At 34.2% G+C, this 12,218-nt stretch overlaps 1 non-coding gene across 1 annotated transcript; it reads left to right on the forward strand.

Moving 5' to 3' along the window:
- Nucleotides 1–11,627: 11,627 nt before the first annotated feature.
- On the forward strand, nucleotides 11,628–11,734 carry LOC126002146 (U6 spliceosomal RNA). The gene has a single exon (XR_007492921.1). It is a non-coding gene; the product is annotated as a U6 spliceosomal RNA (small nuclear RNA).
- Nucleotides 11,735–12,218: the final 484 nt, after the last annotated feature.

A 12,218-nucleotide genomic window follows, 5' to 3' on the forward strand; every position in this document is an offset into this window, starting at 1 on the left:
TTTCTGTCCCTTGTTTTTATGTATTTTCTTCACATATCTTTTTATTTGCTAGGAGAATATTTGTGTCTTCACTTGTTTATTACTAATGAGGGCCAAAACTTACCATCATCACCTCTGGCAAAGAAAACAGACTGGTAAGAATTAGATATGTAATATGTATTTGTTGAAAGAATGAACACTTAATAATGGCTCCATTCATTGAGTTTCTGCTAGTAAATAAAGAGAATATTTTTAGGAAGTAATAGAACAGTGTCATATTTGACATTGATGTTTGAGAGGAATCCTAAGATACAACTGTTTAGAGGAGCAATGGAAATGAGACCTCCCGACATGAGCTATGGGTAGGAAGAGGGCCAAGCACATCATAATAATAGTGCCAGCAACAACAACAGCAACAATAGCCATGACAACCACAGTTAATATTTATGGAGCGTTTTTTATGTGCCAGAAACATTTGAAAACACTTAAAACATATGAAAGGTGAATTAATTCACTTCATTTCCACAAAAGTCCATGTAAGTGCTAATACTATTCTCATTTAATTATTGAGAAAATCTAGGCTTGACATGATTTAATTAATTTATCACAGATTACACAGCTCAAACGCGATGGCATTTGCTACCTGTGTTCTGCTGGAACACAATTATTTATGAGTTAGTCGATAGAAGAGAAACTAGCAGATATGAAACCAAACGAACAAAACCATTACAAGAAAGAAGCCAGAGACATTTGTGAACAACAGAGTTTTCAAAAGAGAAAATTGACTATCAAGTGCTGCAAAGTATAAGAGGAAAAGAATTCCTTAACTTGAAAATCTAGTTATTCACATTTTTCAGAATTCTTTTGGTGAGAATATCATCTGACTAGGAGGTGAGTTGGTTTATTCAACTAGTCTTTAAAGATCTCAGCTAAAAGAAAATGATAGTAGATATAGATATATAACTAAAAGCAGGGGTAGAGTATATAGGATATTTAAAGAATAGTTAATATATGAAGTGTGATTATGGTCTAGGGTGAAATAAAGAAAGTGAAAAAAATTAATAGAAAGTTCTGCTTTGGAAAAAAGAAAAAGATATGACAAAGAACACAGTGGCAGATATATAACATCCAGGGAACTTGGAAAATTTGGTTAGGATTTGAAATGTTCTCTTAAGTGGCAGAGGAATATGACAAGGACTATTTAGGCCAATAGAATTTCGAATAAAATGTAATAATTTCTCTTGAATTCAATAAGTGGGTATAATTATTAGAATTATTACAAGAATAATTTAGAATCACTGCTTAGAAGCTAAAATGTCATTAATAATAATAAATCAATGTGGAGGCAGATAGAGAAGGATTTAATTCTAGATAAAATTACATTTGAGGATCTCTGAGGTAACAAATCCATGAGGAAGGTTATTATTTATGAGAAGGGAGAGGAGAGATGTTGAAGGTCTAATTAAAGAGTAGTTGCATTGAATGGAAGAGGGTAAGTTTTCTGGGAACTCAAGCTGTAATCAGGCTGTACTGAGATTTCTAGGGTTTAGAAAATCTGGTAATCATAAGTCTGATAGGTTTTTACAAGATGCTTAAAGTGGTGGAATGGAGGTGAAGATTGTTGGCTTGAGGAAGTATGACACTTTGCGGGTGGGTTATAAATGTGCCATAAGTTATGGTCAAGAAAGCTGTCCAAAATTATTACAAAACTTAGAGAGGAGACAAGAATGATCACTTGAGGTTCTGAGAGACTCATTCATGGGCCCTATTAATGGAACTTCTGAGAAATGTGGAACTTTTTAAGAATGAAGATTACAGCAGCAAGGAGAGGAGAGGATAAATTACACAATCAACTAGAAAGATAGGTGATTTTATGAGAATAAAAGGAGCTAATAATAATGTGGAGGACATAAATAGTCAATGTCCTAAGTAATTTTCCCACTGAAGTTATTATTCATTTCATATTTGACAAATATTTATTATACTCTCAAATAAGGACCAGCTTTTTGCAGATAACATTGCTCCACTGCCTCCCTCTGCCCCGACTGAACCCTAGCTCCAGACTAGACTTCATTTCTTTTAAATAGCAAATGATCCCATTTTCTAGTACAACTGTCTCCAAATAAGTCTGATATTTTGAGCTTGTTTTTAGTATGAGCTGACACCTGAGTAGCTTATTCACTCAGCTTGACAAAAAGGATTTGAGAAAGAGACAAGCATATGATATTTTTTCCAGAGAGATACTGACAAAAGCAAGTTGATGTTGAACATTTCTTTCCAATCTACTCTGGTAATAAAATCTGCAGGTGGTAATTCTGGCTCTGTAGTGAGCTGGCAAAAGGCCCTTGGTCACTAGGGATTGTATTAATGCCCAGGAGAGAAAGTCAAGAGTACTTAATAAGTGACAAGTGGAGCTATGGTAACCCCTGAACCATTTACATAATTGCCTAATCAGGAAATGGACAGGGTCCCATAGGAGCAGAACTCAACAGCGACTTTGTTTTCTGATAAACAAACTATTGTCATTATTTTGCCCTTTATCACACTGTATCTAACTTTTAAAAATAGTCTGCTGTTGAAGTCACACAGATGAGGAGGACTTTATAATGCTCTATATCTTTTTTTGCAAGGGTGTAAGAGGAAGCATCAAATGAGCCATATCTCCAGCTGTAAGCATCTGTTGCTTATGTGTTGTATAATAAAGTGGTATGTGTCTCTAGTTTCAACCCTATGGATTTCTTTCTGTGTGCTGAGATTTCTGACCTTGTAGCCAACAGTTTTTGCTGTGCATTCAGCAATGTCATAGGCAGTAAATCTGAAGTGTCCTGTCTAGCCAGGTATCCAGGAAACAAATGGCTCTGCTTTATCAGCAACACTCTCTAGTCTGCCATCATTGCCACAGAGAGGTATGGAGAATCAAACCTAAAGAGAGTGTTTGCACAGGTGCTGGGGTTAGATGCAGCTTAATTAAAAAGAAGTTATTAAGCCCATAAAGATTCTACTACATGGAAACTCTGGTTATGTAGTAACCCCAGAGGATGGCAGGAAAAAAACCCTCAAATGTTTCACCACTATCCCTAATTTTTGTGGGTATCTCAAAAGAGAGGTAGGTAAACCACAAAATAGCAAAACAAAAATGTAACTTCCAGTGTTATTGGGTGGCAAGCTATACTGGACAGTGAGAAATGCCTCGCTGTTTGAACACTGAGCAAGTACCATAGAAAGCTGTTTATAGGTATTTTCTCCATGTTCAAGTTATATTTCAGAATGTATCTGTGAATATGCAATTCCCCAGCACTTCCTGGCCCTTTAAATTGTTGTAGATTGATGCCATGGTTTATTTTATTAGGGTCTCTATCATCCTGTTTGTTTTGAAACTTGCAAATATTTTTATTTATTTTTTTTTATTTTGGGTGACTTGGAAGCCAACCCCTGAAGTGAGAGGTGGAATTCCTGACTCTGTACTCAGAACAATCGTTAGTGATGCTCAGAGGACCATATGTAATACCAAGGATTGAACCAAGGTTGGCTAAATATAAAACAAGTGCCTTGTCCCTGTACTATTTTCTCTAGTCCTGAAACATTATCTTTTGAAGATACCTCTCTATAACAGGTGGGACACATGCTCACTCATCCCTCCACCATTGATGCAATAGGTCCAATTTTCCATCTCCATCCAGATAAAGCCATTGTTATTGCTAACAGAAGGCCAATTAATATATTAAAATTATTATATTAAAAATAGAATAATCTGGTGATGCATTCGGAGTTATATATTTTTCTCTAGTGTAATTCTTTTCCTAAAGTGTATGATGCTTGGAAAATAATCAACACAGCTATTTTGCACACTATTATGTCTCTAGTAGAGAGTAGTTCAGAGGTATTTGTGAAGCACAAATTCTAATGGTGAAATTTTTAATAATTTACAACTCTGAGAGACTTAGATCCTACATTTGAAAGTTAAGTAAAAACTGCAGGAGAGAAATTCATTGAATGTTTTTGGTTATTTAAACCTTAATTTGGATAATGACTAAAATTTTTTCAAGTTTGATATTTTTCTCTTTTTTTGTAAGAAATCAAACAAACATGCGGGTTTCGGTAATATGTGTAGAGTATTTGTGTGGTATCTTATAATGATATTATGTTTTTTCTGAAATTACTTGTGATTATTTAGTTTTCTTTTTTTTAATTAAATATAATTTTTATTTTAATCATAGTGGCTTACATATCATTGACAATAATATTTTAGGTACATATTAACATAAAATCAGGGAAATTCCCATCACCAAATTGTCCTCCCTCCACCTCCGTTCCTGTCCTTCTTCCCATAACCTCTTCCCTTACCCCCAGGGCTGCTAGAATAAGTGGTCCCCTCTGTGCCTAGCTTACTACTTAGTGGTCTTACACCTATTTGGTCTTGGCACCTCCCTTATTCCCTTGCCCCAATTGGGAGGTGGGACTAGATAGTTCAAGTTATGCGGTTTTGTTTGAAGAAGAGAAAAGTAATGACCGGAGAAAAAAAGAAGAAAAGAATCAGATACTCTGGAAATGGGTAGAGTCCTTCTAGAGGCTCTCATCCTAGGTTTGAGAGATGAAGGGGAAAAATAAGGTGAAACACCACAACAGTACATAAAGAACTGTCAAATAAAATATCCAGTGAGCATTCCAAAAAACAAACAAACAAACAAACAAGCAAAACAAAACAAAAGGGTAAGCACCATATAAAAGCCATGGTATTGAGATAAAAGGAATGGGGAAAAATCTTTCAAGTAGAGTTTCTTAAAGGCACTGATCAATCTGTCTTTTACTTTGTCTTTTGTATTATATGGTCTTCATTAAGTCAATATCTAGTATGAGCTGACACCTGAGTAGCTTGTTCTGCTCCAACATTACCTAAGATATAGCTAGAGAATTTGTTAAACCCATTTCTGGCCTGTGGTATGGAAGACTTTGCATATAAATAAAATGTATATATCCTCATGCTTTAATAAAGGAGCCAGTAAGTTATAACTAATTTCAGGCATAATGTTCTTTCGTATATAAAATATACAAGGTTTTTATGGATGGTAAAGAGGCTGTAATAGAGTGGAGGAAGAGTGCCTTGCACATGGCTGACCTAGATTTGCTCTCCTGCATTTCATATGGTCTCCCAAGCCCACTAGGTATGATTTCTGCATATAGAGTCAGGCATAACCCTTAGGCCCCACTCACTGGTTGACCAAATGCAAACAAAAATATTTTTTTGGCAGAACAGATTGTACAGTGGGAAGGGTACATGCCTTGCAATCAGCAGACCTTGGTTTGACCTGGCATTCCATATGGCTCCCTGAACACCTCCAGGAATAATTTCTGAGTGCAGAGACAGGAGTAATCTTTGAGCATAACTAAGTATGGCTTCTGCAAATAAAATATACCTTTTTTATTTAAGAAAAAAAAAAGGAGATTGTAGCACTTGATTTTTGGCTAAATTAGAATAATATCTTACTTCCTTAACTCTTCCCCAACATCTATTATTGCCAAATTATTTTTGTTTATCTAAATAGACATTAAGCTTCACGCCCTTTTATTTGACCAAATTGTTACCGGGTTGTTATCTAAAACTGAACTACTAAATTTGCTTGGCTACCTTTCCAACCCATTTTTTCCTGGTGCATAAAATCAGTCTGAAAATGCTCCACTTGAATGAAACTTATCATTAACATTGCATTTTCACTCCCACTGCATGAAGAACAGAATCCATATATGGCCCACAGAATCTCAGTGACCCATTCACAGCCTCATTTTTCACTAATGTCCACTCCTACTTCTATTTTAGTCTAATTCCATGTTTTAGGTTACAGCTATCGTATTTTCTGCCCTGAATCAGTGCTATTATTACACTTCAAAAGTCCTGATCATGCAAAGATTATCTTTTTTTTTCTTCTTCCCTAAGTATTGAAGCTAACTTCTTTATGTATCTCTACCTCCATAATTTTGTCTCATTACTTGAAGCTCCATTAAAGCTATTTTTTCTAAGAAGGCTTCACTGAGAGGTCCCCATCCCACTACTTTAGAGTAGACCAACTACCTGTGTTTTTTACATTAAATTAGTTTCTTTACAGTGTTTGGCCTATTGTGCCATAAGTATTTGGGTGCATACATTGTTTTAAATTAATATTTTAAACTTTATTGGATAAGTATCTAAGAGTAACATAGTTGAATTATATGATAAATTAATTTTTAGTTTGTAAGAATTTTATATATTATTTTCATAGAATTTATTTTCCTGTTAATAGTTTGGAGAGTTTGCTCTTGTCTACATTCACCAACATGTTGCTTAAAGTAATTTTTAAATAAAAATTTAAATTAAATTTAATTTAATTTTAATTTTTAAATTTAAATTTAAATAAACTGTTCTAAAAATAGAAGGTTATTATTCTTTGAGGACTTGATTTGCCTTCTATTAATAATAAAAGTAGAACTTTTTTTTTCAACTGCCAGTTGATCTTCTGAATGTATTCTTAAAAAAAAAAAGTTCACTTGTATTTTTTGCTCAAAAATTTTTTTGGGGGGGCACACCTGGTGATGCTCAGGGTTTACTCCTGGCTATGTGCTCAGAAATCGCTTAATGCTTGGGGGGCTATATGGAGTCAGAGGGATCGAATCATGATCCCTCCTAGGTCAGCTGCATGCATGGCAAATGCCCTACCGCTGCGCCACTGCTCCAAGCCCCTTCTTCAAGTTTTGATTGTGTTGTTCTTTAATGTTGTTGAGTTGTATGTGTAAAGTTCAGGTATTAAACCTTTCTTATATATAAGTAGTATATATGTGTTCTCCTATTCAATGAACTTTCTTTTTGTAATTATGGTTTTTTCTTTTTGTAATTATGGTTTTCTTTTTGTAATTATTGTTTTTAGTTTGATGGAATTCCATTTTTAATATTTTTTTCTTTCTTTTTCATTTAGAATCAAATCCCTAAAGATATACGTTAGCTATATTTTTTCATATTCCTGCAATCAGGTCTTTTATTCAAATATATGATATGTTTTGAGTTCATTTGAATGTGTTGTTGAATGAAATAGCTTCTTTTCCTTTCTACTTTTTCATGTGACTCTGCAGATTACCTATCAAATTTTGTTGAAATTCTACTTTATTTGCTTTATATCAACTGCCTGTGTATGGCTCACCTTAATTCTGAGATCTCTGAGTATTTTTTTTTCCATTGTCTGATCATTTGCTTTGTTGTTCTTTTCCAATTTCTTCTGCTGTATGGAGTTATTATGCATCTCATCTTCCAGCTCAAAAATTCTGTCTTCAGCTGCTGTTACTCTATTGGAGAGGTTTTCAATAGAGTTTTTAATTACCTCTACTGCATTTTTCAGTCCTATTATTTCAGTTTGAAGTTTTCTAATTTCTATATTTGTAGTTTGTTCAGATCAATCTATGCTTCCTTTGAGTTCTAAGAACATCTTCCATATTTCTATTCTAAGCTCCTTAACTGAGAGGTTAATTAGGTGGTTGGCTTTTTTTGGGTCATCAGAGTTGCCATCTTCATTCTCTATGCATGCTGTTGTCCTGTGTTGTTTCCTCATTGCCACACTAGAAGTGTGATTCTTACTCCGTGTTGCCATGGGGTTCGTGTTCTATAAGAAGTTCTCTGCTTCGCTCAGCGGCCGCGCTTTTATTTTCTACATTTTATAGTGGAGTTTATTTATTAGAGAGATGCTCCTCTGGGCTCAACCTGCTCCGGTGTTGTTTTTTTAACCCGCAGCTCTCAGGAGCCCTCAGTAGTGGCGACGGCAGTGGTGATCAGCACTCACCCCTGTTCAGGCGTGTCCAGGGCCCCTCAGTCTCAGCTTTCTTCAAGGATCCTCTACAGGGGTTGGTCTCAAACCCGTGGAGCTCAGGCTCCCTTAGTAAAGATGGAGGCAACCTGGACTCACCTCTAGGGCTTCTTAATTCTGAGATCTCAATTGCGAACACCATTATATATTTATTTTTATCACTTTACGGTAGAGTTTGAAGTAAAGAAGGAGATATCTCCAGGTTTCTTTTCATCCTCTTTAGAATTATTTGCCTGTTACAAGTCTTTTGTGAATCTGTACAAATTTTACAATAGTTTATTACCTTATAAAGTGTCACTGAAATTTTCATAGGTATTGTATAAAGTTAAAAGTAATACAGTTATCTTGCAATGTTTATAGTTATCATCATGAACACAGGCTATCTTTCCATTTTTTTTTGTGTCTTCTTTCATTTCTTTTAATTATGTAGTAAGTATACAAATTTTTCACTTCCTCTTTTAAAAGCTTGCACCCAAGAGATACTACAGTGGTTAAGGTGGTTGCCCTGAACACACCAAATTGGGTTCAATCCCCAACATTACATACAATCTCCTGAATACTGCCAGTAGTGATTCCTGATGACAGAACCAGGAGTAAGCTCTGAGCACTGCTTGGTGTGGCAAATTAAATTATTTCTATGCATATAATCAAGTTATCTGTAGAAAGTGATAGTTTTACATTTTCAATTTGTATCTTTTTATATTAATTTCTTACTTGATTATTTAGCTAAGAGTTTCAAAATATTTTACTACAGTGAAAAGTGGTGATGAGACCAGTCTAGAGGTGATTTAGGGCGAGTGGTGAAGGGTTCTGGGCATGTTAATAGTGGTGGGGTGCAGAAATTTTATACATTAAGATAATAGACTATAACATTATTTTATATATCTTATCTAAATTACAGAAAGTATAATATATGTAAAGAATAGTAATGAAAATTAATAAACATACTTCCTTTATTTCTTTTTTAGGGCAAAAGCTTTTAGTTTTTTTCATGTAATAAGGATTCATCATATATAGTCTTTACTATGCTGTAATATATTTTCTATTTTAGTTTATTTAGTCATTTCTATTAATAGTTCAATTCTGCTAGATGATTTTTCAGCATATATTCATATGATCATGTGATTCGAATCTTTTGTTGATGACTTGCAATTGTTGAATAGTTCTTGTAATTTGTAATGAATCTCAAAATCATTATGTGAGCCATTCTTTTAATGTACTTTTGAGTTGAATTTTCAATATTTGTCGAGAACTCTTAATATCTATTGGTCTATAGTTTTCTTTTAGTAGATCGTTCTTGTCTGCTTTAGGAATTAGGGATTAGGATAATGTTGGCCTTATAAAATCAATTTGCATTATTTTTTTTAACAATTTGAGAAGAATAACTATTATTCCTTCTTTAGAAGTATTGTAGAATTCAGGGGCCAGAGCAATAGCATTTGGGCATTTGCCTTGCATATGGCTGACTCATGATGGACCTGGATTTGATTTCTGGTGTACCATATAGTCCCCCAAGCCAGGAGCGACTTCTCAGTGCATAGCCAAGAATAACCCCTAAGCATCACCAGGTTTGGCCCCAAAACCAAAAAACAAACAGAAAAGAAATGTAGAATTCAGTACTGAAGACTCTCCTCTGAGAATTTTGATAACTATGTTTATCTGTTCTTAATATTGGTCTGCTTAAATTATTTCTTCCTGAAATAGTCTTACAGGATTATAAATCTAACATTTATTTTAGGCTGTTCAATTTGTTTGCATACATATATTCACCATAACCTACCATATGCTGTTTTCTATAACAACATATGTACTCTTATTGGTGCTGAATTACCCTACTTAGCCAGCAGCAATAGATTCATTCTTGCAAACATTCTTGCTAACTTTTACTATTATCATACACTTAAATATTTTTATTTAATAAATTATAATTACATATGGTATTGTTTAACCTAAATATCTGACTACTCTTTTTGGGAGGGGGTGGGCCACACCTGGCAATACTCAGGGGTTACTTCTGATTCTGCACTCAGAAATAGCTCCTGGCAGGCTCAGAGGACCATACAGGATGCCAGGATTCAAACCAGCATCAGTCCTGGGTCTGCTGCATGCAAGGCAAACGCCCTACCACTGTGCTATCTCTCTGGCCCTCTGACTATTCTTAATCATTGTACTATATGCTTATTGGTTGTTCATATTTTATGTTCTGAGATTAAATATCTTGGATAAAAACTTAATAATAAGTAAATAATTCAACAGGTCTGTTAGATCCTGAGCCTAAATTTGATGCTATTGAGAGAAGGGATGAAATTTGTTACATAATCCACGGTGCTTGCTTCTCTCATAAAAATAGGTTAGTGACTTTAAATTATCTTGTGTTGACAGCCCTTGTGGGTCTTCCATGTTCTAGTGTCTAGTTTCCTTTTCTAGAAATGAAGGAGTAAGCAGAGAAAAGAAAGATGATGAAGAGATAAAGACATCTATTTCTGTTCATAAAAATTTTCTTTTGTTAAGTAAGTCTAGTGAGAGAGAAGATAGTGAGAGAAAGTGATAAATATAATATTTGTTTGACTTATAGTCAATGAGACAAATATTATTGATGTTGTAATTATCCTCAAAGATCAACACATTAGAGGTGTTAATTTTGTAATAGCCCAGTTTATAAATAGGCAGTGATGGAGCATTGAGATAGAGCAATGCTATGTAAAGGTGGGGGAAAGAGAAGTGACTACTTACAAGTTATCACTTTTTAGAAAGATATAAGCAAACATGAAAATAATTAAGGTTATAGCAAGTGTACATATAGTATATAAAATATATGTATATATAATATATACACATATGTATAGATAACTATATATAATGTGTTCAATTTGTGAAATAAAATCTGCCCCTGAATAGTTAGCATTTTTCAAATTTAGATCACAACACCTCATCTCAATTTGCTCTAACTTTTTTTTATAAAATTGATTTAAAAAATAAAAATAAATTGATTTTAATTTTTTCTTGAGTCACCTTGATTTGCATGGTGAGCCATAGTTGAATTTCAGGCATATAATTTTCAACAACAGTCCCATTTCCAGTGTGAACTTTCCTCCACCATTCAATTTTGTGCCTTGTGTCTTGACAAGCACATTTTAAAGTTTGGTTATTGTAGTTCATATCTAATGATTTCAATTTTTGGTTCTGTGGTTCAGAAATATGGGTAGACCACACCATAATACCATTGATGTGTTTAAGTCACCTGCCCCCGCCCTATTACCTCATGCCTACTTCTTCTTACTTCCCCTTCAGTTCCTTTCCTTTCCTGCCCTGATACCTTGCATTCCCTTCTTCTGTTATAATCTATGTACTACCAAGAACTGTAAACAACCAGTATTTCTCACTTTTCTGAATCACTAACCTTTTTTAAACATTCAACACTTAGGTAGTGCACAGTACTAGATGGAACAGATCCATATTACTTGAAGATCACAACAGTTGAATCAACATAACTTTTCACCTTTTATTTCCATTATTCCCCATAATGCAGTCTCTCTTTTGAGTAACGTTTCATAGCAAGACTGGGTGTAAGGGACTAAAGATTAATGGTTTCTTACCTCTAGAGAGAGCTGTGAAACAATATTATTTACTTTTATTTAACAAAAATAGCCTGACTTCATTGCCAATTTGTCACTTATTTTAACAATTTAAAAGCTCCTGATTTGAGACAGGGTAATTCTTCTAATTTTTAGATTGGAACAGTTAGCCCTGCATCTCCAAATGTACACAAATAGCCACACACTCAATAAAAAACTTAAAATAATTATTTTCAATAAAAGGTATTTAGTACTCGCTTCAGCACCACATATACTAAAATTGGAATGGTACAGAGAAGATTAGCATGGCCCCTGTGCAAGGATGCCATGCAAATTCGTGAAGCGTTCCATATTTTTAAAAAAATGATATTTATAAGATATTTGAAAGATATTTATGTTTTAAAGATGAATTATAAAATGTTTAACAGAAAAATATTCTTGATTATTATTTAATTGAATGCTAAATGATTAGCACTGGCTTGCTGAGGAAAGTAGAACTCTATAATAGCACACACATATTTAGGAGATGACTCCAAGATTGATATTTATTTTCTTTATTTCTCAGCATAAATTTGATTTTTTTAAAAGACAAGACTTTGAGGCCCAGTAAATAATCAATCTTCTCTTTTACTATAAATTCCATCAAGGGTCATATGATTTGATTTTCTCTGAGCATGTGTTGATGAATGAAATTGCCATCAAAGTCAGAGAGAAAGGCCTTATGCAATAAAGTGTAAAACTATATCAAAATTAATATTATAGAGCCAGAGAGATAGCACAGTAGTAGGGTGCTTGCCTTGCATGCAGCCGACACAGGACGGACTCCAGTTTGAATCCAGGC

This window comes from Suncus etruscus, chromosome 2 (genome assembly GCF_024139225.1).
Source record: "Suncus etruscus isolate mSunEtr1 chromosome 2, mSunEtr1.pri.cur, whole genome shotgun sequence".
In the NCBI taxonomy this organism is placed as follows: Eukaryota; Metazoa; Chordata; class Mammalia; order Eulipotyphla; family Soricidae; genus Suncus; species Suncus etruscus.